General features: G+C 45.8%; 1 long non-coding RNA gene across 1 annotated transcript; it reads right to left on the reverse strand.

Moving 5' to 3' along the window:
- Positions 1 to 17,096: 17,096 nt before the first annotated feature.
- LOC148109203 (uncharacterized) lies at positions 17,097 to 23,978 on the reverse strand. The gene is made up of 3 exons (XR_015726215.1): positions 23,610 to 23,978; positions 23,379 to 23,507; positions 17,097 to 17,598 (listed from the first exon to the last, which is right to left on the reverse strand). It is a non-coding gene; the product is annotated as an uncharacterized LOC148109203 (long non-coding RNA).
- Positions 23,979 to 25,619: the final 1,641 nt, after the last annotated feature.

Here is a 25,619-nt window from a genome sequence, read left to right on the forward strand (position 1 = left end):
AGACCCTGAGCTAAGTGCGGGACCTGATCCCACCACCTGGAGATGATGACCTGAGCTGAAACCAAGAGTTGGCTGTTCAACTGACTGAGCCACCCAGGTGCCCCTGTATGAGTTTAATTTTAAAGCATTTTAAAAAATACTCATTAGGACCTTAGGGTGACATAAATGGAGATATAAGCCAGTTGAGAATGAGGAAGTACAGATAACACCAGGAAAGTTAACTGTTGCTAGGTTAGAGGGACATATGGGTCTGAATGGTGGATTAAAATGGGAAAGATTAGAAGGTATTTATAAGCCCAGGGATGGGAACAGCAGGGACGAGATGTAAAGTATGAGAGTGGCAGGTGGATCAAGGTCTGAAAGGAGGGGAGAAGGCGTAGGTACCAGACTGGCTTCAAAAGGGAAAAGAGAACTTTATTTGAAAGGGGAATAAAGGAGATGACAATGGGTATGGATGCTGATTGATTTGTAGATGAGGAAGTGGGAAGTGACAGGATAGAATAAGTCTCAGTTTCTGCTAAGAGAAAAGGTTTTTTCCCCTTCTTTGCTTCCTGTAGATGCCATGCCCCACATCATTCTGCAGGCTATTCTCCCAGAGTCTGGTGATGGAGGAGAAGAAAATGACATGAGCCTTTCTTTCTTGACGGTCTTGAAAGGAAGCTCCCAAGTGAGTTTTACTCAGGGAGGTAGCGTGGCAGAACGGACTGACATTGGACTCAGCCCTTACTTGCCCTGTAGCCTGAGGTTGGCATTCCCCTGAGCCTCACTTGCCTCTAAGATAATAAAGTCACTTTCCAGGGGGGTTGCGAGCACTAGAAAGCACACATTGCAATCTGAACGTCCAAACCTCACATATCACTTTAATGCCCCAAATCACCGTAGTCTCTCTTTTCGTTGCTGAAGTACTGTCTTTTTTTATTAATATTTTTTATTATATTGTGTTAGTCACTATACAGTACACCCCTAGTTTTTGATGTAAAGTTCGATGATTCATTAGTTGCATATAACACCCAGTGCACCATGCAATACGTGCCCTCCTTACTACCCATCACCAGCCTATCCCATTCCCCCACCCTCTGACGCCCTCAGTTTGTTTCCCAGAGTCCATAGTCTCTCATGGTTCATTCCCCCTTCTGTTTACCCCCCCCGGCCCCCGCCTTGAAGTACTGTCTTTTACCAGGCTCCTGTTTCCAGGTATTCCTGAGAAACCCTTAAGAAGTGTTTCTATGCTCTACAGACCAATTCTGGTAGTGGCTTGTCATCATCATAGGGATCCAAACTGCTACCCTCTCCTTCCGCAGTTATGCCCGTTTGCTTCAAGACAGACTGCTACTGCTGTCCTCTGTGCCATTTTGCTCAACCTGGAGATTGATCCTATCTCCAGTTCCATACAGTGATTGCTAAGATCAGGAAAGAAGGTTTGTTAGGACTTTGTTGAAGGTTTAGCGATATGAGAAGGATATTGCCAAAGAGGGAATTTAAAACCCAAGTATCACTACTCTTGGGGTCTGCAGCGGGGTCCTCTCCCGGATACTTCTCTGTCTGCCCTCACACCCACCCCCATGCTCCAGGGGCCAGCTGACCTGACTGCAGTGGAAATGCTCTGGAGTCCAGACCTGCCTCCATATCCACATGGTCTAGAATGATTGAAGGTGACAGTATTTATTACCTTCGGGGAGAATGCAGACCCATACACAGGATGTGAGCTTGCCCTTTGGCACAAAGACACCAGAGCAACAACAAAATAAAACACCATTCCAAAGGAGGAGCTCTCTGGTACAGAATAACATTATCATTAGTCCTGTACAATTCCTCTTCATAGGTTGAGGTGAACAGAAGCTCAACTATCTAGCCTTCAAGCCATCTTGGAGTTTTGGCTTCTGATGGCCTGTGATAAATGACTTGGGCAATAACCCATACATCCACCAGGAAAAAGCCCTGGTGGCCAGGATTTGTAAAGGACATCTGAATAATGGAAACAAAGATGACCTTTTAGATTACAGCAAAGAGCTTCTGGAGCCAACGTTCTCAAATCTCTCTTTTAGACAAGAGTCCGGGCTCTCTATTTGCATAACCTTGATCAAACCTTGACCCTCCCCCATGTAAATCAGATCCTCCTGCTACAGCCTCAATTCACACCATTTCCTTTGTTTCTGTAAAACCACTTATAACAATTTGTAGTTAAACATATATTTCTGAGATTATTCAACAACTACTCTCTCCTTTTCTAGAATTTTCCCCGAGGCATCAATTGTGTCTTTTTGGCTTAACTCTGTGTCCCAGGAGCATACAAGGTAATCAGTAAATATTTGAGTGAATAAATGAATGGATAAATCAAAGGATAGTCTGCCTTAAACTTCCATCTCTAAGGAGACAGGAAATTATTGAAATGTTTTTGTTCTTCTGGGTTCTACTCATGGCAAACGCTTAGGTTGCTTAACACCCGTTCTGCCTTTTATCTTTGCTGGCAGTCTTTGGCCAGAGTTGTATCACGTGGGCGGAATCTGATCATAGAAGTCCCAGTCTCCTTTCCTGAGGTTCATTTATAGGGGGCATACGACTCAGCTCTGACTAGTAAGGAGATATCTATTCTAGTCAAGGGGCGATCTGCTGGGGATGTCTAGTACAGGTTTCTCTAGAAGGGATGGTATTTTTCTGCCCGTGGACATCACTGGGTTTGGACACAGAAGAGGCTGAGATGAAGCCAGCACATGCACAGAACGAGGCCAACATGCTCTCAGAGTAAGGGGGCAGGTGCCAGGTGTGGCTGGCAGGACCCTGCAGCTGCCTCAACTCTGCACTTCTCGTTACACGAGGTACTAGTTCTCCTGAAGAAGGCAGTGAGCTTTATAAATAATCTTACGTAGCATCGAACACAAATGCACACGCGTGTAATATACAAAAAACAAAACTTACGCAGGACAATACCACTCCTACTCTGTGCAAGGTATTTCTCCTTTTTTTCTTCCATTCTATTATTGCATTTTTCAAAAAAACATAATTGAGTGGGGTGCCTGGGTGGCACAGTCAGTTAAGTGTCCAGCTCTTGATTTCAGCTCAGGTCATAATCTCAGGGTGGTGGGATCATTGAGCCCCACATCAGTCTCCTCACTCAGCAGGGAATCTGCTTCAGATTCTCTCTCTCCCTCTCTTTCTACCCGCCCCCACACACTCTCTCTCTAAAATAAATATATAAGTTTTTAAAAAATTAAAAGACATAATTGAGACACCTTAAAATGATTACACCACCCCAAAATTGTGTGTGACCTACTGTTTAAAAAATTGGGTGGTTTTCTGGTACTTTTCTCCAAATTCTGGAGTCAGACTATCTAAGTGGGTATCTCAGCTCTGCCAGTTATTAATTTTGTTAAATTGGACATGTTTCTTAAACTCTCTGTGATTCAGTTTTTTCCTATCTGGTGGGAATAAGAATGGTACCTACTTCCTAGGGTTGTTTTAAAGATTTAATGAGTTAATACACGTAAAGCACTTGGAATGGGGAGCGATTAGGAGGTCTGAACAGAAAACTGACATGATCTCACGAAGATGAATAATGTATGGTCCCTGTCCTTACAGAGTTTCCATTCCTGTGGGAAAGATATTTTAATGCAGAAGTACCAGGATTAAGAGAAACACACAGCAATCTAGGGACATGAAGGACAAACGTGCATTCTAGCCCAAGAAATAAAGTCTAATCTCCAGGAGGTGGGACTGCGAGATAAAATGAAATCAGAAATTTCTATTTATTTAAAAAATGTAATACACAAATTTTTAGAGAAATTTCAGGTATATGAAAATTGAAATGAAAGTATAGTGCAGAGAATTCCCGTATATTCCGTCACCTTCACCCTCACACAGTTTTCCCCATTATTAACATCTTGCCTTTGTGTATATGTTTGTTACAATTGATAAGCCAATATCGATACACTATTTTTAAGTGAAGTCCATAGTGTACTTTGGAGTTCACTGCTTGTCCCATGCATTCTGTGGATCTGGCAAATGTCTAGTAACATGTATTCATCATTACAGTATCAGATGGAATGGTTTCATTGTCCTAAAAATTCCCTGAGCTGCACCTATCCATTCTGCCTTCCCTCCCTTGAAATCCCGGGCCACCACTGATCCTTGTATTGTCTCCAGAGTTTTCCTTTTCCAGAATTTCATAGAATTGGAATCATACAGTGTGTAGACTTTTCAGATTGGCTTCTTTCACTTAGCAATGTCTACTTACTTTTTAAGAAACCTTTCTAGATACAGAATACATTCAGAAGAAAAAGAAATAGAATTTGAGAGTATCTTTTTGGCACTATTCAGGGCTCTGAGCAACCGATAGGCAGAACCGATTTTCTTATAAGCAACTGCTTAATAGTATTCGTTGAACGAATATGAATACATTCCCAGCAGTATGACTATAACATTAACACACACACAACACGTATTCGTTGAACTAAACTATAATCCTAATCCTTTGATTACGTTTAGGAATTTCCCAGTTCTCCCTGGCCACTCATTTAAGAGGAACAGACAACTCTCATGGATTGAACTCTTTCTATGTGCAGGCACTACGCTAAGCATTTTATAAACATTACTTCAATCAGCTTTACTAATAATCCTTTGAGCTAGGTATTACTATCCCTGCTTTATAGATGAAAAAACAGGCTCAGAGATGTTAAGAAACTAGCCCAAAGTCACAAAGCAGGGAGAGTGCACCTTTCATTCACATTCAGATGAGAACCTTATCTTTAGGTTCTTGGGGGCCGGGGTGTGGTGTGGGGCACTGCTGATGAGTATACCAGCAGTTGCTATGGAATCTTCTGTGGAAGTCCAGTACTCAAAGCCTTCTATGATGCCCTCAAACAGATATCCTGTGTGATTATGTCAGGCCAGTCTGTTCACTGCTCCCAAAATGCCATACTTCCCACACTGAGGGATTCCCCAAACTACATATGAGTGTTGTTGGTTTTGTTTTGTTTTGTTTTGTTTTGTTGTCGTTGTTGTTTCATACATGGGACAGAGGCTCATCATAATAGGTATCACAGCTGCTGGGAGTCCTGAGATGTACATGACACCTCCAGAGATAAGGCAGACGCATCGTTCTGTAATGCTGGAGAAATGAGCCCACCATTCACCATTGTAGGAGGAAGGAACGGGACTCAAAGATCAGGGAGGGCTTGTAATTCATAAAAGATCATTAGACATTTCCACCTACACTTAGAAATGAGACATACCTGATTTTCTCCGCTTCCAGCTGCTGATCCAATAAACACAATCTCTCCAAGCAGGTGGACAAGTCTTGCAAATCAAGCCTACCATCCTGCTAAATGTCGTAAGCAGACAGAACGTAACCGAAGCAGCATCGCAAAGACAAATGACTTTCTCTGAATGAGCACAATTTATGAAGGCACTGATCCTGTGTTCATTCCTTTATTGTCTCGCCGCTTCTCTGTACAATTTTCCAGAACTGCATAATGTTCTCATCTGACCAACTTAAAAACCACCTCAGTGTCATGACAGCAGTAACTGACATTTTAGAGTCAGGGTTTGGTCTGAGACTCTGGATGGGGAAACAAGGCTTGCACAATAATTCCAAGATCATTCTAGATGAGCCCTGCCCTAATAAGCTGAACCCTTCTTAGAGTCAGAAAGTCTTCTCAATCCTATGCCTTTCTCAGAATATAGTGCATCTTCTATCACTGTTTTGATTTTTTGAATGGTAACCCTTTATAACCCTTTTACCAAGATGTCTTCCACATGAATTTTAATTGACTAATTTGAAACCCAACTCTTCTCCTTGTCTGAATCGCAGTGAAATATTTCTACTGCCTGCTTGAATTCCACACCCTCTTCGTCCCCCTGCATCTCACTTGTCTCATTAACCACCATATTCTGGTCATTTATTGACAGAAGAAGCCTAGAATTGTAGACTGTCAAGTCAGAAGGGACTGTGTCTGAGGCATTCCTATGCTCCAGGCTGTCTCTGTCACATGCTGGCCCATCAGCGGGCACGGTCTCCGGGATAGGAAAATCCCCACCTTGAGAAAATGAGAGTGTGCCAGTCCCGGGCCTTCCTGGAAGGGCAGGGAGTGGGGTGGAGGGTGTGTGTGTGGGATGGTGGGGAAGTCTCGTACTACACAACTAGTTCGTGGCTGTCAGGATCAGAACCCGAGATGACTTTGTCCCAGCCCATCTTCAGCCCAGTGAAGGGATCTGATGAATAACTATCTTCCATTTTTTCCTTTTTATTCACTTAATGAACAGAGACAACAGAGAGCAGCGAGCACTTAATGCAGCCCTAGGGCATGGAAATCAGTAAATATTTGTTCATTGACTGATTAATGACATCGACACCCAGCTGTCCACGTTCACCCTAGGAACAAAGCCCAGGAAGGTAGGACCTCCAACCCCCCACAATTCCCCTCCTCTGTCCCTGCCCAGCCCAGGAAGGAGCTGTGCTGAACAACTGTGACCATGGCCATCGTGGGGGAAGCTAAGGAAATGATGAAAGACTTTGAAAGACAAGCCTGTGAAGAGAGGGGGAGGGGAAGGGAAAAGCCACAGTGGGCGGGACTTGGAGGGAAGAGGGAAAGGTGGTTGGGTAGAGAGGCTGGGGGCAGGACTGGCATCACCCTCACAACCATGGCCTCCCACCTGGGTCTCCGAGACTGCTCTCTTCTCTTCCCTTTTGCTCCTGCAGAGAATATCATTCCATCTCACATCTCGGTCATACTTAAAGATGCACAAAGATGTGTGTCTGGACTGATAGACACACTCACATAGATGCGCACTGGTCTATTTAACTATAGGCACCACACTGACGCGTGTTGCAAAACCGCCCTCTACGGAATACGGCCACTCAAACTTCGTGTCTTGAAATTAGACGCCGACTCAAGGGTAAGGGTCAGCCTCAGCCTCGGCCGGCACCGGTACCAGACCTGAGAGCTGAGGTGCGCCAAACCCACGTCGTCATTTCTACCTGTCACTCTAACACCTCTCCCTGCACCTGTCCTTTGCTGAGCGCCTACTGCGTCCCAGGCATGCCGCCCGGTGCTGCAGAGTGAGCCACACAAACCTGACCTTGACGCCAAGGACGCACCATCTCAGCCAGAGTTTTCACACCCAACGTAAACTGTGGGCTTCTTGCAAAGCCCAGGGCAGACGTGAGTTGTGAAAATGATTTGAATAAGCGGAGTATCTGAGCTAATATTACGCCGGGTAGTTCAGTGGTGTATGTAACAGAGCTCACTAGTGAGGAAGCGGAGCGAAGCAGTACTTAGCACCCACCGGACCGCATGCCGGGTGGGAAGTCTGAGCAGCACTCAAGGTGTGACTATGTGGGAGACCATGAGCGTCAGGTTCCCAGGGTGAACGGGGCTATGAAATTAAACCTGCTTTGTTTTGCTTTTGCTTTATCGTTTTTGCTTTTTGTGATATACAAGAAAAAAAAAAAAACCCCAAAGGAAACCAAATTCAGAGTGGTACTTATTCTATGGGGGCCCAGATCCCAACCCCTTGCTTACCCGGAAATTGAAATGTACCAGTTGCCCCAGGAACAGGGGCCTGGCTGCTGGAGACCTGGGAGTGGAAGTCGGGGCAAGGTTGTTTACCAGTTCTCTCTGGGGAAGGAGGGGGAACCATCACCCGCAGCCCTAACCAGAGGAAACTGCCTGTTCCCCAAGGTTGTCATAGAGCTTCCTGCCAGAGCACCTGACACAGGAGTTCACACTGAGGTGGGCCTTCCCCACAGAGCCTTTCCAGAGATGGAGACGCCCCGAGGGTTTGTGAATGACCAGCCAGCTGCTTCCCGCTTAGACCCTGACTGGGGCAGGGCTGCAGATAGACACAGCACCAGGCTTTTGTTTCGTTCTGGGTTTGGGTTTTTTGTTTTTGTTTTTGTTTTTGTTTTTGTTTTTTTTCCCAGTCTTTTGAATATCTGGGCTTATTTATTTTTATTTTTATTTTTTTATGGAATAACCCTATTCCCTTTTTTTTAAGATTATTTATTTATTTATTTGACAGAGAGAGAGACAGCGAGAGAGGGAACACAAGCAGGGGGAGTGGGAGAGGGAGAAGCAGGCTCCCAGTGGAGGAGCCTGATGTGAGGTTCAATCCCAGAACACCGGGATCACGCCCTGAGCCAAAGGCAGATGCTCAACGACTGAGCCACCCAGGCGCCCCTGAATATCTGGCTTTAAATCCTGGCTCTACCATGTGAAAGCCATGGGACTCCTTCCCTGTAAAATGGGGACAGGGTGTAATGCCTGCTGGCTGAGGGTCATGGTCTCTCCCATCCATCTCAATTTTCCCCTTCCCTTTTGAATTCCCAGGATCCCTTTACCCCTCCTGTGGTGTGGCCAGCCAAAACTCAAAACTCTTCTTTATTTGGCAAAGCAATTTTGCTTGCTTTGTGCCATGTGCTGCTCTCTAAACCAGATCCTGGGACCTAACTTTTCAGAATCGAGTGCTAGGCAAGTGCTTTGCTGATGACGACAACAACAGCAGAAGTTCCCTAAAAGGGGTTATGCCTCCAGCTTTAACAGAACATGCATTTTTCCCCCCTCACAACTCTACTGGTTCTTCACTCTGCCCTTCCCTTGTTTCTCAAGATAACCTCCAATGAATGAGATGGACAAACCGACAGCCAAACTGGCCTACCCTCTTCTACAGACTTCACGAATCTCCGGTGCATTGCTATTCTCACAGACCAGTTTGTTGTTGTTGTTGTTGTTGTGTTTTTTTAGCAATCTGAGATCAACCACGCCCACCCTTTCCCCCTTCACATCTCTCCTTTCTCTCAACTAGCTTATTTGTGAAGTCTTTCAAAATCACTATGCCATCCTGCCGACATGGTAGCAGTGCATGTTTATGATATATACCTGCCAAACACAGAAAGTGGGGAAAGTTGTTTTGTAACAAAATTGCAAAAAGCATTCAATCAATGGTAGAAATTGTCAATCACTAATCCAACATTCTTCATGAAGTATGCCCCTTTCACTCTGCTAACAGAACTTCATGCATTTAGCTACCAGCAGAAATCTTTTGACTCTAGGAAAGAAGACCTCCTACGCTGGCCATAAAGAATGAATTGCAGTTTGCCTAGGCCACACATAGAATCTCATTCTCCTAAGTTGGCTACGTGACCCAAGGAAATATAAGGAGAAGTTTGCTGGATGTGGCTTCCAGGAAAGCTTTTGCTTTCTTGGGTAAAAAAGGGACAAACTCAACCAGCAGGGTGCGTTTTGTTCCTTTGTCATTTCTTCTTTCCTGGAGTACTGATGCTATGCCTGGAAGTACAGCAGCCACCTTGGGCCCATGAGGCACAAGAACAAGGGCAAAGATACAATCTGTTAAAGTATGGTTTCACAGAAAGATAACAAGAGCCTGGAATACCAATGGTAACCTTGAGTAATAGACCAACCTTGGTCTAACTAGTCATGTGAAATGAATAAGCCTCCATTTGTTTATGTCATTGGGATTTTTGTTACACACACCTAAATGCAGTCCTAACAGATACATAGTTCTTGCTCTTAAGAAATGGTCAATGGCTCAGTGTATACAACTTGCCATCACTCTTCATTCTAAATCCAGTGCATGAAAAAATCCTGCCTGTTCCTCCATCAAAATATATCCCTGGGGATGCCTGTTTGGCTCACTCAGTAGAGCACGGGATGCTTGATCTTGGGGTCGTGAGTTTGAGCTCCACGATGGGTACACAACTTACTTAAGACAAAAAAACAAAAAAACAAAAAACAAAACAGAACTACAAAATATATCCCAGATTTCAATCATTTCTCATTGCCCTGATATTAACCTGGATTAAGCTGCCATCATTTCTCACTCAGAATATTACTAGCATTCCCTTAACAGGCCACCTTCCCCTCTGCAGTCTGTTCACACAGCAGCCAGAGTGATCCCATTCAAAGACAAATCAGATGGTATCACTTCCATCATCAAAACTCTCCAGTGGTGCCCAGGTTACCCAGAGGAGAAGCCAAAATCCTTAAAGTGACCTACAGGGCACCTGCACGATTTAGCTCCTGTTTTTTTGTCATTTTCTCCAGTTTCCATTACTCTGCTTTGAAGTTCTATTGCCATCTTTTTCTTCAGAATCTCATCAACTTCTATGCCCACCCAGTGAATTTTTCATATTGAGTATTTCATTTTTTAACTTCCTTTTTTAACTGGGTTTCTCTTTTCATCGTACTCACGTTTCCCTTTACATCCTTGAACGTACTTACAAGAGCTGCTTCATGGCCCTTGTGGGTTAATCTCTGTCACTTCTAGGCCTGTTTCTAGACAGATTATTCCCCCTGGTTCTGAGTCACGTTTCCTGTTTTTTGGCATATCTAATAATTATCATTGGATGCCGAACACTGTAACGTTGTCGAACGTTTAGAGTGTGTGGGCAGGCAGTTCAATTACTTAGAGACTGACTCGAGCATTCTGCAGCTCACGTTTAAGCTTTGTCACGGAAGGGCTAGAGTCGTCTTTAAGGGCCAGTGTGTCCTTTACTAAGCGTTGAACCTTCTGAGATCCCAATTTAATTTCTTAGCTGCTCAATCAACACTTTCCACTTGGACTCAGAGTTCACAGTCCTGCACTATGGGTCGCCTAACATCTGAAAACCTGGTTTCATAGATTTAATCTAGATTTCTAGTTTATGGCATGAGGGTTACTCAGTCATAACTGGAAGTACCCACACACACTTATTTTTTAATGAATTCTGCTTTTTTTATTTCATTTTGCCATTTTTGCCTTCAGATGAAACAATTAATAATGATGCGGAAGGTGGAGGTGAAGGTGGCCGCAGCTCCTTGGAAAATGGATGGAGCTCGAGTGGATTTAAAAGTTATGAAGAGCAGGGGCGCCTGGGTGCCTCAGTCGTTAAGTGTCTGCCTTCGGCTCAGGGCGTGATCCCAGAGTCCTGGGATCGAGCCCCACATCGGGCTCCTCCACTGGGAGCCTGCTTCTTCCTCTCCCACTCCCCCTGCCTGTGTTCCCTCTCTCGCTGGCTGTCTCTTTCTCTGTCAAATAAATAAATAAAATCTTTAAAAAAAAAGTTATGAAGAGCAGAGTGACTCTGAGTACCGGAATGGGGTCCCCAGGTCCTTCCTGCGCAGTAACCACCAAAAGAAAGTATGTGTTCAGTCTGTGTAAGAGACAGAATATCTCGTGTTTTATTTTTTTCAAGTTTTTGTTTAAATTCTAGTTAGTTAACATATAGTGCAATATTGGTTTCAGGTGTAGAATTTAGCGATTCATCCCTTACATACAACACCCAGTGCTCATCACAACAAGTGCCCTCCTTAATGCCCATCACCCATCCAGCCCATCCCCCACCCACCTCCCTCCATCAACCTTCATTTGTTCTCTGTTGTTAAGAGTCTCTTTTGGTTTGCTTCCCTCTCTCTCTCTCTCTCTCTCTCTCTCTCTCTCTCTCTTTTTTTCCCCTTCCCCTATGTTCATCTGGTTTGTTTCTTAAATATCACATATGCATGAGATCATATGGTATTTGTCTTTCTCTGACTGACTTATTTCCCTTAACATAATACACTCTAGCTCTATCCACATCATTGCAAATGGCAAGAATTCATTCTTTCGGACGACTAATATTCCATTGTGTATATATAGACCACATCTTTATCCATTCATCAGTCGATGGACATTTGGGCTCTTTCCATAGTTCGGCTATTTTTGATAATGCTGCTGTAAATGTGAATATAAACATCAGGGTGTGTCCTTTGAATGCGTATTTTTGTATCCTTTGGGTAAATACCTAGTAGTGTAATTGCTGGGTCGTAGAGTATCTCTATTTTTAACTCTTTGAGGAACCTCCATATAACCACAAACTCTTCTTAAATGCGCAGTGCATTTCAGCCTCCATGCTAGTTTCTAGGATACCAAGTTGAGTGTGAGTCCATTGGCATGTGGTAGAGGAAGTGAAACTCAGAGTGGGGAACTAATTTGCCTAAAGACAAAGACTGTTGCTGGAGCTAGGAGTAGTGCCCAGGTGTTTTGGGCGCTTAGGCTGACCTTTATACTCAAACCATGTCACTTTTTCTTGGCTTAGCTGCTCTGAGCACTCCCTCCCCCTCAATTCCTGTCTTCTAACACTTGCGGTACTGACCCCCTCCCCCTACCTTCTTCCAGACTAGCTGGGAAAGGTCTTTCAAGCCCAGTGCATCAGACGGTTTAGAAGGACTGAGACCCACTCCATCACAGACCAGTGGGATGAGGTTTCCAATTCTCCCACTTTGACATCTGCCTCAGATTTCCCCCAAAGGCCCCTCTTACCAGCCTGCAACAAGAGACCATGTCTGTGAAAATGTATTGTGACCATCAACACTTAAGCAAATGGGGCTCATCAAAAAATAGAGTAGAAAACATCTGCTTCTGTGTGTCAGGCGATGAGGGGCTAGGGTCACAAAAGGCCTCTTTTCTCCAGAAGGGCTTGTTCCAGGGACTTGCTGCCTAGCTATAGGGGTGCCTCAGCTGCTGGTTTTCTCAGGGTCAGCTCTGATGCAGAGATCCCTTTTCCCAAGGTCATGTCCTTACTAGGTGACTGAATGAGGCTCAGGCATTTTGGTCTGAAGCAGGACCACTCTGATGGACAGCCCTTGTTCTGGAGCTCCTGGCCAGGTCGGCCAAAGCTTTGTCAGGGCTTCATCATGACTCGGCTTCTCCCCCTGCCCACTCCTGCCTCCTCCCAAGCCTTTAACAAGGTGACAATTCCTGGTGAATGATCTGTGCCCAAGTTATGGCTCCACATCTGTTTCCAGAGAACCCAATCTGTGACTCCAGGAACCGTCACTGGGCTATACGTTCCAAGTTTCCTGCAGCCACGGCCTCAGGGTGAGGCCGTGGGTGATAACGCCATAGGACCTGATACCACAGGTGTGGGCTCCTCGTAACTTTCCACCTTCCTTCTTTACCAATGTGATGGAAAATTGAAGTGAACATCCAGAATGTATTGGAAAATAATATCAGATATTTATTGAGTGTACATCCTGGGCCGAGGTACTGTGCCGCACACACGTGATCACATTTAATCTCCATAAATGATCCCACGGGAAAGGTAACCCTATCATCCCCACTCTATAAAGACCTTCCCTAGCCTCTGTCCCTGAAGAGTCAGGGCAGGTGCAAGGGTAGGTGATGAATGACTGTCTCAGGCTCCTTCCAGGGTCCTGGCCCTCTCTTCTACAGCATGAGCCCCTGACAATGGTTTCCTTCTCATCTCTGGCTGGTGCTTACATCCTTCCTTTCCTCCTTCCTCCCCCAACTCTCAGTTCTGCAGATCTGGCAGCCCCTGCACTGGCCCCACTAGCAAAGCAGAGACACTTTCAGTGCCCAACACCCACCCTTGAAAGAAGGAACATGAGAAGCTCTCTGCCCACATCCTGTATCTGAGCGAAGTTCTCACAGGTGGTTCAACCCAGACAAGACTTTATGCAACATCTTTCAGCTTACCGCTAGTCTGGCAACCACCAAATCTGGGTTCTCAAGAGGCCACTCATTCATTCATCCATTTATCAACAATTAACAACCAGTGATGGCCCTACTTGGTACAGGGGCTGGCTGGAAGTACACAGAGGAAACACCTATTCATTTATTCATATGCTTGTTTATTTAACGACTTACTGAGATCCTATTTTGTCAGAAATACATCCTGACGAAATGGTGGGAGTGAGAAGCAGTCTTGACCTTGCATTCCTTGGGAAGGGAGAAGGGTTAGAGTCCATTATTCAACTACTTTACTATATAGGCCAGTCTCACGCACAAAGTCCAGAAGGGCGTACAAGAGGTTTTTAGTTCAGGTGGGGTAGTGACTTCTCATGCAGAAGGGGTTCTCAGATAAGGTGGGTGTTTGGGCATCTCCTTTGGTTGGTTCCTCCCTAGTTCTTTTTGGGCTGGGTCTTTTCTCGCAGGTGCACTCTTCTCACCAAGGAACAAATACCTCTTTCAGAAGCTGCTCTCTCCTCTTTTCCTTCCCAGTGCTCTGTCTTGTAGACCAGCCTTTCTTAGCATGCTTCCCATGTGTTCCCAAGGCTGACATATGCTGAGAAAGCCCATCCCTTCTTCTGCCTGGAGGCACATAAACAAAATGCCCCTTTCTGTTTTACCAAGTTTAGGCCTGAACCAGGTCCCAGAAAGCAACATGGAGAGGTGTCAAGCCTTAGGAATGCACGCGTGTTGGGGCAAGCAAGGAAAACCCATCTTGCTATATTTAGAACAGAGCGTTTCTTCTTCCTTTTTCTGCATTTTCCCCTTTGACTTTCCCTGGTGTTCCCCCTCTGCTTCCTCCTTCTTTTGGGTCCATACCTATTTCCACAGTGAGCCAGGTTATAGACTCATTCCTCTCTCCCTACTCATCCTCCCAACTTTTCCGAGACAAACCCTATCCCAAGAAAAGACTGAGAGGCTGGGGGGACAGTACCCTGCCCAGGAGCCCACCAGGTGTTGAGCCGCCTGACAACTACCACCAGAGGGCGCTGCTTCCCCCGGCCTCCTATGGGGAAGGAGTGGGGGGGGGGGTTCAGAGGCACAGCAGGGGCCTCCACCCAGGTTTCTTTCTTTTTTTCTTTTCTTTTCTTTTCTTTTCTTTTCTTTTCTTTTCTTTTCTTTTCTTTTCTTTTTTTCCTTTCCTTTCCTTTTCCTTTCTTTTCTTTCTTTTCTTCTCTTCTCTTTTCCTTTCTTTTTTTTTTTTTTTAAAGATTTTATTAACTTGACAGAGAGAGACAGCCAGCGAGAGAGGGAACACAAGCAGGGGGAGTGGGAGAGAAAGAATCAGGCTCGCAGCAGAGCAGGGAGCCAGATGTGGGACTCCTGGGATCACGCCCTAAGCCAAAGGCAGACGCTTAAGGACTGAGCCACGCAGGCGCCTCTCCACCCAGGTTTCTGTCCCGACAGTGACAGTGCCTCTGTTGCCTCGCTGATTAATAAAACGCATCTTCCATTCTTATTTGTTCCTTTAGCAGAACAAGCTTCTGAATTTCCTCCTCAAGCAAATCACTAAAGCATATGGTTTCTGACCAAACCTTGGGTTTGGTCCCACTTTTAGGGACTCAAGTCTTCCCTGGGGTTTCGGAGCTAGGTCTTGCCTTCTTAGGCCCTGTAAATCAAGGTGACCCAGGACAAGTCATTTAAATCTGACCTTATTAACCAAAAATGGATGTCCTCACATCTCTGGCCATCTGGCAATGCCCAGTTGCCGTGACACCCCTAAAGGTTCATCGGTCACTCTTGCTCCCTGTGTCTGCCCAGGGAGACCATTCCTGCCCCCAAGACTTCACTGATGGTTGAGTGCTGAAAAATTTCTAACTTTTCTTCTGCACCCTGGCAATGCCCAGACTGTCTTTCCAATCCTATCTCAAGGCTCTCGTTTTTAAAAAAATTTTCGTTAAAATTCCTGTTAGTTAACATACAGTGTAAGATTAATTTTAGGGGAAAAATATAGTGATTCAACACTTCCTTACAACACCTGGTGCTCATCGCTAGTGCCCCCCTCAAACCCCATCAGCTATTTCACCCATCCCCCCACCCAGCTCCCCTCTGGTAACCATCAGTGTGTTCTCTATGGTTAAGAGTCTATTTCTTGGTTTGCCTTTCTCCCCGCTTTGCTCTTTTGTTTTGTTTCGTAAATTCCGCATACGAGTGAAATCCTATGGGATTTGTCTTTCTCAGACTGACTTATTTCTCTCATCAAAGCTCTTTCCAGAGGAAGCCAGTCTGATCCCTGCCAGAGCATCCCCTCGTTCCATTCACTATCTCCGACCCGTTGGTATTGCTGTGCTGCTCGGACTCAACCCCCTGCTCCTTCCACCTGCACCTTGCATCGCTCCTGCCCACGTCCTCCTTCCCGGGTTCCATCAGAAGCCGCACATGGAGATTGACAGATTAGACTTCATAAAAACATTTTTGTAATTGCACAAACACAATATAAACAAAATATGAAGGAAAAGAGGGGAAAATGGAAATAAATATGAGAGAGAAAAGATCAATATATGTAATACAGAGAGAACTCCTGAAAAGCAGTACCAGAAAGATGGGCAGTCCGATAGGCATGGGCAGGCAACTCAGAGTAGCAATAGTATTGGCCGATGAATACAGTCTTTAATTGCTCAACCTTTATTTTAATATAAGTTAACCTTTATTGTTAATATACGTTAAAATAACTTGCTCAACCTTTCATGTTAATATGTTAAAATAAGAAGGCATCATTGTTTAATATACAAGTTACAAAAGACTGGTAATACCCATTATTTGCTAGAATGGGGGTAACAGGCATACTCCATACACTGGTGGAGGGGAGATGCACATTTCGAAGAGTAGTATAGAAACAGCTAAGTGCACGTTCTTTTATACAAACGCATTGCCTGTTATTGTAGAATCTAGAAGCAACTAAAATCAGTGGGAGATTGCAGCCATTAAAAGGGCATAAAATTGATATATCTAAATTGATGACATGTAAGGATGCTTTATCTTAGATTGTTGAATGTGTGTGTACAGAGATAGGCAGAGACAGAGAAAAAAGAAAGTTAGGAATAATATATACTAAACCATTAACAGTGGGGTTTTTTAAGACACTGAGTAGTTACTTTCATTTTCTGCCTTATATACTTTCATATTCTGCCTTATATACTTTCATATTCTTTAGGGTTTGGTTGCAACACACATTTGCTACAATTATTTTTTATTCTAATTTCTGGTTTGGAGAAAAAAGGAACAGTTTATTTACGTATTTGTCTCTCCCCCTAAGGATGTAAGTTATTAGAAAGCTGGAACCAAATCATAATTGTATTTATAAAGTAGCTGGCATAAATACTCCATTCATATATACATATGAAATACTCCATATGAATATATATTCATATATGAACTGTATATATCTATAGATATGTGTATATATATACACACATGTATATCTATATCTATATATCTATAGATACGTATATATTGTTTTTTTTAGAGAGAGAGCGCATGCGTGCGTGCAAGCTGGCGAGGGTGTTGGGGGGGGCAGAGGGAGAGGGAGACAGAGAATCTCAAGCAGGCTCCATGTTCAGCACAGGGCCGGATGTGGGACTCAGTCTCACCACGCTAAGAAAATGGCCTGAGCCGAAATCAAGAGTCGGACACTTAACTGACTGAGCCACCCAGATGCCCCATCCATTCATATATTTTGAATTGATTTTCTTTTACACATTTTATTTTTTATAATAATTTTTTATTATGTTCTGTTAGTCACCATACAATATATCCTTAGTTTTTGATGTAATGTTCCATGATTCATTATTTCTTTTACCCATTTTAAAGGCTGATACTCTATTTAGCGTACCCTTCATTCCCCGTAGGATTCTATTTCGTTGTATTTGGGTATTTGCCTCGCTAAGTAGAGTGAAGCTCCTTGACGCAGATTGGATTCATCCCTTAGAAGCTCCTAGCAGCTCATTGCCAAGTGTAGACTTCCCGTGAAGTTTGCGGTACTTGTTGGATACTGAGTGATTAAAAGTCTTCCTCCCTTTCTAGACTCCAAGCCCTCCAGCCATGTTCTCCTCCTCTTCCACAGTGGAGCTTTGAGTTTAGAACAGACAGTCTGCGTGACTGGAAAAGAGCAGAAGTCTGAGAAGGAATGTCTTTGGTTTAGGCTTTGAGTCAGGATAGGCAATGTAACAATAGCAAAAAACCTGCCTTGGGACAGAATCCACAACTTGGACCTGCAATGCGACTTGTTTCAGAAAGTCTGCAAACAAGTGTCATGACCTTGAAGGTAACACAGTCCCGGCGGGCTGGGAAGAGGGCAGAGAGCTGGGCAGAGCGAGACACAAGAACCTGGGGGAGATCATCTTTACGTATGTGGGCTGATCCATTCTTACGTTCCTTTGCAGACTTCTACCTCGTTTTCTTACTGATTACATGGTTCTGTCCTTTCGGTGGGTTTCCCCTAGACTTTTAAAATAATAACTGTAATAATCTTGACTACCATTTACTGAGCACAGTCTGAGTTAAGAGCGTTTTCCCCCCACATGTGTAGTAGGGTAAACACTGACTCCACCACAATCCTTCATTACAAAAGCATCAGTTTTAATTTTCTAAGTCAGAATAAATCTGATCCTGTGCCCTTAACTCGCTGGACTGATGAGAAATCCAGTCTTAATCATTGGAACTGCTCGCTCCCCCCGCCACCAACAGTTGATCCGACTTTAGTCCAGATATTCAGGAGCTCCCACGGTCATTGCTGCTCTGCTCCTGCCTAGAGGCAGGTGGTTTAGCTGCCCCTGTCATCCCTGGGTCATGGGTATCCTATGGCCTCTTGGGCAGGTAGGGGCTGTTGCTGACCCACCAGCCAGGCCAAGATGGTCAGAGGGGAGGAGCAGTGGGCTGGGGCTCCCTGCAGATGGACTCCTAGAGAGGACTGGCCATGCTGTCCTGGAGTAGGGCCCTGAGCATCTTGAAATGTCCTCGACCAAATGGCTGGGCAGCCGCCTTCTGAGCCTCTATGTGTTAGTGACTCAGTTCAGGCCTCAGGTTACTAACTTGGGCTGCCTTCTGAGCCTCTATGTGTTAGTGACTCAGTTCAGGCCTCAGGTTACTAACTTGGGCTTTGAAATATCTCTTTTTGCTTCCAAGCTTCACTAATATCAGAGCAGCAAGGCGGCCTGACTGTGTGCTTCCTCTCCAGGAGTTCTCGTGTGGGATTCTTGGGAGGCTAGATGAGGCCCTCCAAATCGCCCCCTCGGGGCCTTCCCTTGACTTCCTCCCAGACCTTGGACTTGGCTCTGTTCTCCTGCAGCTGCTGACTTGTTCCCTGAGGCAGGCACACACACACACACACACACACACACACACACACACACACACACAATCATCTTGCTTCAGCAAGTGTGGCCTCATTTGTGCAATCTTGACCCTGTGGTGTAAGGCTGTCCCGTTCTTACTATTTGTGGGGCCCAGGGCTAGGGCACACGTGGAGGTCTGCATTTCATATGTTTAAATATTTAAAAGAGCTAACTGTTAAAATATAATTTGTACTCCCATGTTAACAAACAGGATTTCACAACAGCCTAGGAGATCAGGTTTGAATTTAGCGTTCTCACACTCCAGGGAATTCGGTACAAGCATGTGCTCGGCGCTCAGCCCACGGGCAACTCCCCTCTTCTCCCTTTCAGCTTCTCACACAGCAGGGGCTTCACACACACGCTTGTGAGCACCTCAGTCTTGGCACCCAAGCTTCGACTGTAGCCCACCCCCACCCCAACAGACAGACACACAGACACAGACACAGACACAGACACACACACACACACACACACACACACACACACAAGATCCTTTGGGCCAAGCGTATGCACACCAGCCTTGGGGTCCACACTCAGGATGACGGGACCAAGGCCAAGGCCTAGGCGAGCCCTGACAGTGGACACCAGGCTATTTGGACAGGGATCCTGGGTCACGGTGTAGAGGAGGAGAGATGTGAGATCCAGGTGGATGTGCCCTTAGCCCTGGAGTCTCGTCTCGTGGCAAGGGGTACAGTTGGAGGAGGACCAGAGCAGAACCACGAAAAGCAGGGGGCAGCCAGCTGTCGCCCATAGGTCAAATCCAGTCCACTGCCTGTTTTTGTAATTAAATTTTTTTGGAACACAGCTATGCCCAGTTGTTGACATACTGTCTATGGCTGCTTTCTTTCTGCAATGGCAGGGTTGGGAAGTCACAACAGACACAGTATGACCTGCAAAGCCGACAATATTCCTGTCTGTCCCTTTATAGAAAAGTTTGCACATCTTCCTCTAAAGCATGGTGCCCAAAGCAGGCACTAAGGCTGTTAGGGTGTAAGGCTGTTTCTGGGTCCAGACACCTTCATTTCAGCATGAATTTCCCCTGATTCTCCCACTTCTCTTCCCTTCTTTTCCTTCTAGAAAAATGATTTTTAACCTAGACTTTGAACCCTACTTTCATGAGCCTTTTTAATCGTCACAGCTTACGAAGGAAGTCATACAGGCCCGATCTACAGATGAGCTAAGGGGGCTCAGGGAGCAGAAGACCAGGAATTCTGCGGAGGAGCGTCTGGGGGTGTCTATGCAATCCGAAAGGCAGTGAGAACCAGACACTTGGGGATTTATTTCTGAGGGGCTTTGAATATTCTCTTATGACTGCGAAAACACCAGATGTACGTACCACAGGACAGGGGTGGCAAGCTCTGCTGGAGTAGGGGAACTCAGTCCCCAAAGCCCCCTAAACACTGCCCCAGTGCTCAGATTTTCTAACGATAAGGTAGACGTTATCTGGGACAGCTCTCTGATCTTCTAAGCGGTTTCGTGGTTTCCTTCGGTCATTGTGTTCTCAAGAAGCAGAAAAGCAGAATATTCAACAGCTCAGGCTGGAGTCAGACTGCCGGGCTTCACGTCTTGGCTTGGTCGCTAACTTGCTGGCTGTGCAGCCTTGGGCAAGTTGTTTATCTTCTCTGTGCCCCAGTTTTTTCATCAGCAAAATGGGGATAATAAGAGTACTTATCTCCCGGAGCAGCCGAGCTCTCAGCATCGCTCTTCCCAGGACAGGCGCGTTGCTGTCATTTTTCTGGATTATTTTCTCCCCAGGTCCTCAGCACTGCGTTCTATGTTGTCCCAGGAGGTGCCGTCCACCAGGGACTCATTGTGGATCCCCGTCCGCTGCAGTCTGCCTGTGCAGCACAGCCTCACAGCCACCTATGAGCTCGCTACCGATCTACCTAACGTGGGTCTTGAGCAGGCTAAACGCTCAGCATATTGACCAGATGACAACTGTGCGCCAAGCATTATGCTGGATGCTTTTTGTTTACTGTTTACGTAACCCTCACAACAAACACCATGAAGCAGGAGTATTAAAGTTCTAAAAAACATTTTAAAGTTGAGGAAACAGGGGCGCCTGGGTGGCTCAGTCAGTTAAGCGTCTGCCTTCGGCTCAGGTCATGATCCCAGGGTCCTGGGATCGAGTCCCGCATCAGGCTCCTTGCTCGGTGGGGAGTCTGCTTCTCCTTCTCCTCCCTGCTCCTGCTCTCTCTCATTATCTCTGTCTCTCTCTGTCTCTCCAATAAATAAGTCTTAAAAAAAAAATAAAGTTGAAGAGAGGGCACCACAGAGAGATTAAAAGCTTTCCCTAGCCCACAGACTAATGAGGGGCAGAACCCAGGAATGCCTGCGCAGAGCGGTTAATTGGCACTTTGGTCCTGTTGGGAATCCAGTGCACAGGTTGTAAGGTCAAGCTCTAGGGACCTGGGTGTGCGCTGGAAGATAGCTCGGAAAAGAGAAATTCGGTTTGGATCTTGGCTCTGCCACCTTCCTAGTTAGGTGATCTTAGACAAATGGCTTAACTTCTCTGAATATCACTTGAAGGTCAAATAAGATGGTGGTTTCCTGTCAGTGACCTCTTCACTGTGCGCTGGACTGGAAGCAAAGCAGGGGAGCTGGGGTGGAAATGGAACCATGAACTCTTATTTCCAGCAAGGATTGGTGGGGTGTGGAGAAAAGAAGGGGAGAGACGAGGGGAAGGCGGTCCGAGCAGAGCAGGGCACATCGGAGTCAGGACGGTTCCTCCTGCACCTGCCCCAGGACTGTTCCTTCCTGAAAGGGGCCACCAAGGTGTGGAACACCCCCGCCAGGAGGAGCCCTGTGCTTAGAAGGGGGACCGGTGGATTGTGTATGTCAACCTTAAGAGCTTCACCCTCAAGGTAAGGCCCTCCACACTCCTCCTTCTGCTCAGTGGGAGAGATAGAGCGCCTCCCAAAACATCTGATGAATTACAAACCCAGGAACACCTGAGAGAGGGAAGGCAAGGTGACGAAAGACCCAGGGAGGCCCTAAGGTTTTGAGGTGAGCTGATGACCCAGCTGCAGAGTCTGGCAACTGGAGGAGCCCCTCTGCTCCTGTGCAATTGCAGCTGGCTGCCTTCCTTCCCCCAGCTCCTGCACCTTCCCATCCCCCCAACTCTTGGACACTCCCTTTTGGTCTCCTCCTCTGCTCTGCTCCTGATCCAGCTCAAGGACCACAGTGTAGATCAGAGTTTCCTCTCCTCCTTTGCTCCCCTCCTGCTTCTGTCAAATATACACAGGAGGCAAGAGATCTTTCAGGCCATTAGGCATCTGCCCCTGGTCTTTGCATGCTCAGGTGTGGGTGGTACCTGTTGACCAACCCCAGGGCTTTTCACCCCATACCTCCCCATCTGTCTCTTTGCCCTTTCTCTTTGCCCAGGCACCTGTTGTGTGAAGGGCCCTATGTGCCTTATGACACTACGACCCCCCCAAGCTCCAACTCAGACAAGCCTTCTCCAAAGGTGGTTGTTCGTAACAGAGGGCAGGGGGAAAGGGATGCTTGGAGTTCAAGACTCATTTTCCCCACTTGGCAGTCCCAAAATCTGTCCTTGGAAACAAATATGTCCATGAGTCCCTCAAAGACACTGTGAGAAAGCCACTCTCCCATTCCCTCCTCCCCATGATTGGATCATCCCCCTCCCACCATCCTCCTGGATTAATATTCATAATAATATTCTAAGAGATAGTACTATTATCCTATCACTAAATGGAGGAAACTGAGGCACAGAGAAGTTAGTGATTTGTTCATGGTCACACAGCTTGTGGCAGAGCTGGGCCGTGAACTTGGATAGCACAGATTCAGGCCCAGAACACTTAATCACTGGTTTGGGTAGGATGTTCCCTTGGCTGAGAGGAATGCCCAGTGACCCTAAGGACACAACACTCATCCTGAGAAAGGAGTCCATTCCAGAACCCACAGGGGCCCTTTTCTTACTCTTTTCAGGTTGCAGAGCGCCCACCTTTACTGGGGTACCAGCTCAGCCCCCATCGTCATGGTGGCTCCTGGGGTAGGAGTGCCGGGGATAGTGGATTCTGTGCCAGGAGGTCCAAGGGTCTCCATCCCAGCCCCCCTCCCCCGTCACACCTTCCACGTCTACGTGGATGGGCACACCTATGAGGAGGCTTGTCAGACGGGCCTGGTCTTTGAGCCAGCTGCTCTTGCTGTAACTTGTCTTAAGCCATCCACCTGTTGGGTCCACTGGGGACTGTAGGATGGAAGGATGATTAGATGGAGGTTTTGCCTCAGAACGCCAGCTGTCTGTTTGGATTTATAAATCTGCATGCTTCTGCCCTGCATATAATGGAGAAGCCCACCTTCCTGCTCTCCAGAGGTTGGGGCTGGAAGGAAGGCGGAGCCGTGGCTGGGATCTCTCTGAGCATCTCTGTGGCCCATCCTGAGGATGAAGGGAAGGGAAATGGGAGGCTCTGGGAAGAAAGAGAGATCAAGTCCTTGTTCCTTCCCACAAATATGCCTCCAAAGGGTCTTAGAGAAGGACCGAGAAGAGTAACGAGACTCAGGACACTTAATTTACTGCCTCACCTCCTTCAGGAACTCTTCCTTCCCCAAGTTTACATCTCCCAACTCCAGAGCTCAAACCCCATGCAGCCGTACTGGTTGATTGAGGACAGAGCATGATGACGGGATAGACTGAGCACTCCACTTCCACACCTGCAAGGTTAGGAACAAAGACTGTCAGCCCTCACTCCAAAATTCCCTTTACAAAAAGTTACCTCCTTATCGTCTTTAGTGCCACACCACACCCAAACCTACCTTTCAGTTCCCTCAGGGAAGGCACCAAGAAAATGAAAAGAAAAGGCACATTACAGCAGGGGTGGAGGTGTCGTTCCTACCATCTTCAGGACAGCATGGCCTCTGCCCGTTCCCAGGCCAGTGTCCCCGCTGAAGAAGCTGAGAAAGGGTGCAGCTCACCAAGCGAGGAGGTGCTTCCACGCTGACCAGTTCCCTGGCGGTGGGGGTGGAGGGTTCTTTGGCTTATGCTCTTCTGACAAAAGCCATACAAACAGTGGGGGAAGTTTTTCTCCCTCCCCTCCCCTCAGCTGGGGTACAAGCAGGATGTGTAGCCATCTCCATTTGCTGAGGGTGGTCCTGGCTGGTAACTGTGGTTCCAGCCTCCCATTCACTTAGCAATTTGGCTGGTTTTTCAATGTTGTTACAAGAATGTTTTTGTTACTAGTTGCATCAAAATGATCTGGAATGGATTCAATAGACTTCCATGTCATACTTTCACTTTCTGCTGTGTTCCGTACACAGAGTTCTCCCTTGAACACGGGGTTGCATCTAAATGTTCATGAGGGACAACCAATTTTCCCTTTCCTGGCTCTTTCCGACAAGGCTTAAATTACAGCGTCTTGCGATGACCCCTAGCAGGGTGCTTGCAGATCAACTGACATTTGCTCATGTGGAAGTGACTAGGGACAACTATCTGTCTGCTCTCTGGGACTGCATCGGAGGTCCTGGTGACCAGCCACCTGTGCCATGGCCCGAAGCATACATAGCCTGCGAGGTGCATGGAGTCGTCAGGCCACCAGTGGTGGGATCAGTGGGCAATGTGGGAAATTACAGGTTGGGGGTATGTGGACTACGAATAGGGAAACAGAAGCCAAGCTGTCCTGCCACTGAGCTTGGAGAGTATTCCAAATGCTCTTGCTACATGCTTTGCCATTTATTGTGTAGCATAAGTCTACGGCCACTTATTTATTTTATTGTTTGAAAACACATTTTATTTTGCAAGGAAATGCTTTTGTCAACAATGAGCTAAGGAAAATAAATGTAAGATGCTTATTTAATGAAAAACTCAGTACTCCGTTTCCATTTTCCAAGAAAGTCGAGACGAATGTATAACCTCTGTTAGTTGGCATTTATTCTCTGCCATGGCGCTGTCTGACGCTGTGTGGAAACCAAACAAATCTGCTCTTAGCATCAGCTTCTACATCAAAAGTACTAGTTATTTTAAGGGGATTTTTACCTCAAGATCGTGACTTAATAAAGGTAGTTGCCAAAGGTGTTTTTCATATCATCCCGTAAAGCATAAATTTACATTTAGGTAGATCTAGTGAGAGTTGGGCCACATTAATTTTTCCTTTTTTTCTAGTGTGTGTGTGTGTTTGTACAGGTATAAAAGTGAAGCTCTATTTACAGAACAAATTCACAAGGCTTTAAGTAATATCAAATTTATAGCCAAGTCATCAGATGCTTCAAACAGAAAAGCAGGTAAGTTAATTGTAATAATGGGTGAAATTTTTTCACCCAGGTCATGAAATAAAAGTAAGGCTTTTGGTGGTTCATTTTGTCAAAGAGAAAACATCTGACCTTATTGTAAATGCTGTTGTAAATCCAGTGAGAAAGCTCAACACTGTAAGTATTTTTTGGTGATAATAATAAAGTCAAGTATTAGTGGAGTACATTATGTGAAAACAATATTTTTTCTAAATTAAAAAAAAAACATACAAAGCAGAAATGCCCTGGGGATTTGGTGGAGACCACAAATAACTCATTGATGTGTCCAAAACAAACTGTGATATTCTATTGTGAAAAATAAAAATTGTCAAATTTTCGAATATTTTTAGATACACAGAGTAACAGATCAATAGCTTTACAGAGGTAATTGGTAAAATGAGGTCATTAGGTTGGGCCCTCGTCCAGGCTGACTGGCATCCTTACAAGAGGAAGAGATTAGGACTGAGTCACACACACAGGGGACCATGTGAAGACACAAGGAGAAGGTGGCCGTCTACAAGCCAAGGAGAGAGGCCTCAGAAG

This window comes from Ursus americanus, chromosome 12, assembly GCF_024610735.1.
Source record: "Ursus americanus isolate L20-20 chromosome 12, mUrsAme1.1.p, whole genome shotgun sequence".
Lineage (NCBI taxonomy): Eukaryota > Metazoa > Chordata > Mammalia > Carnivora > Ursidae > Ursus > Ursus americanus.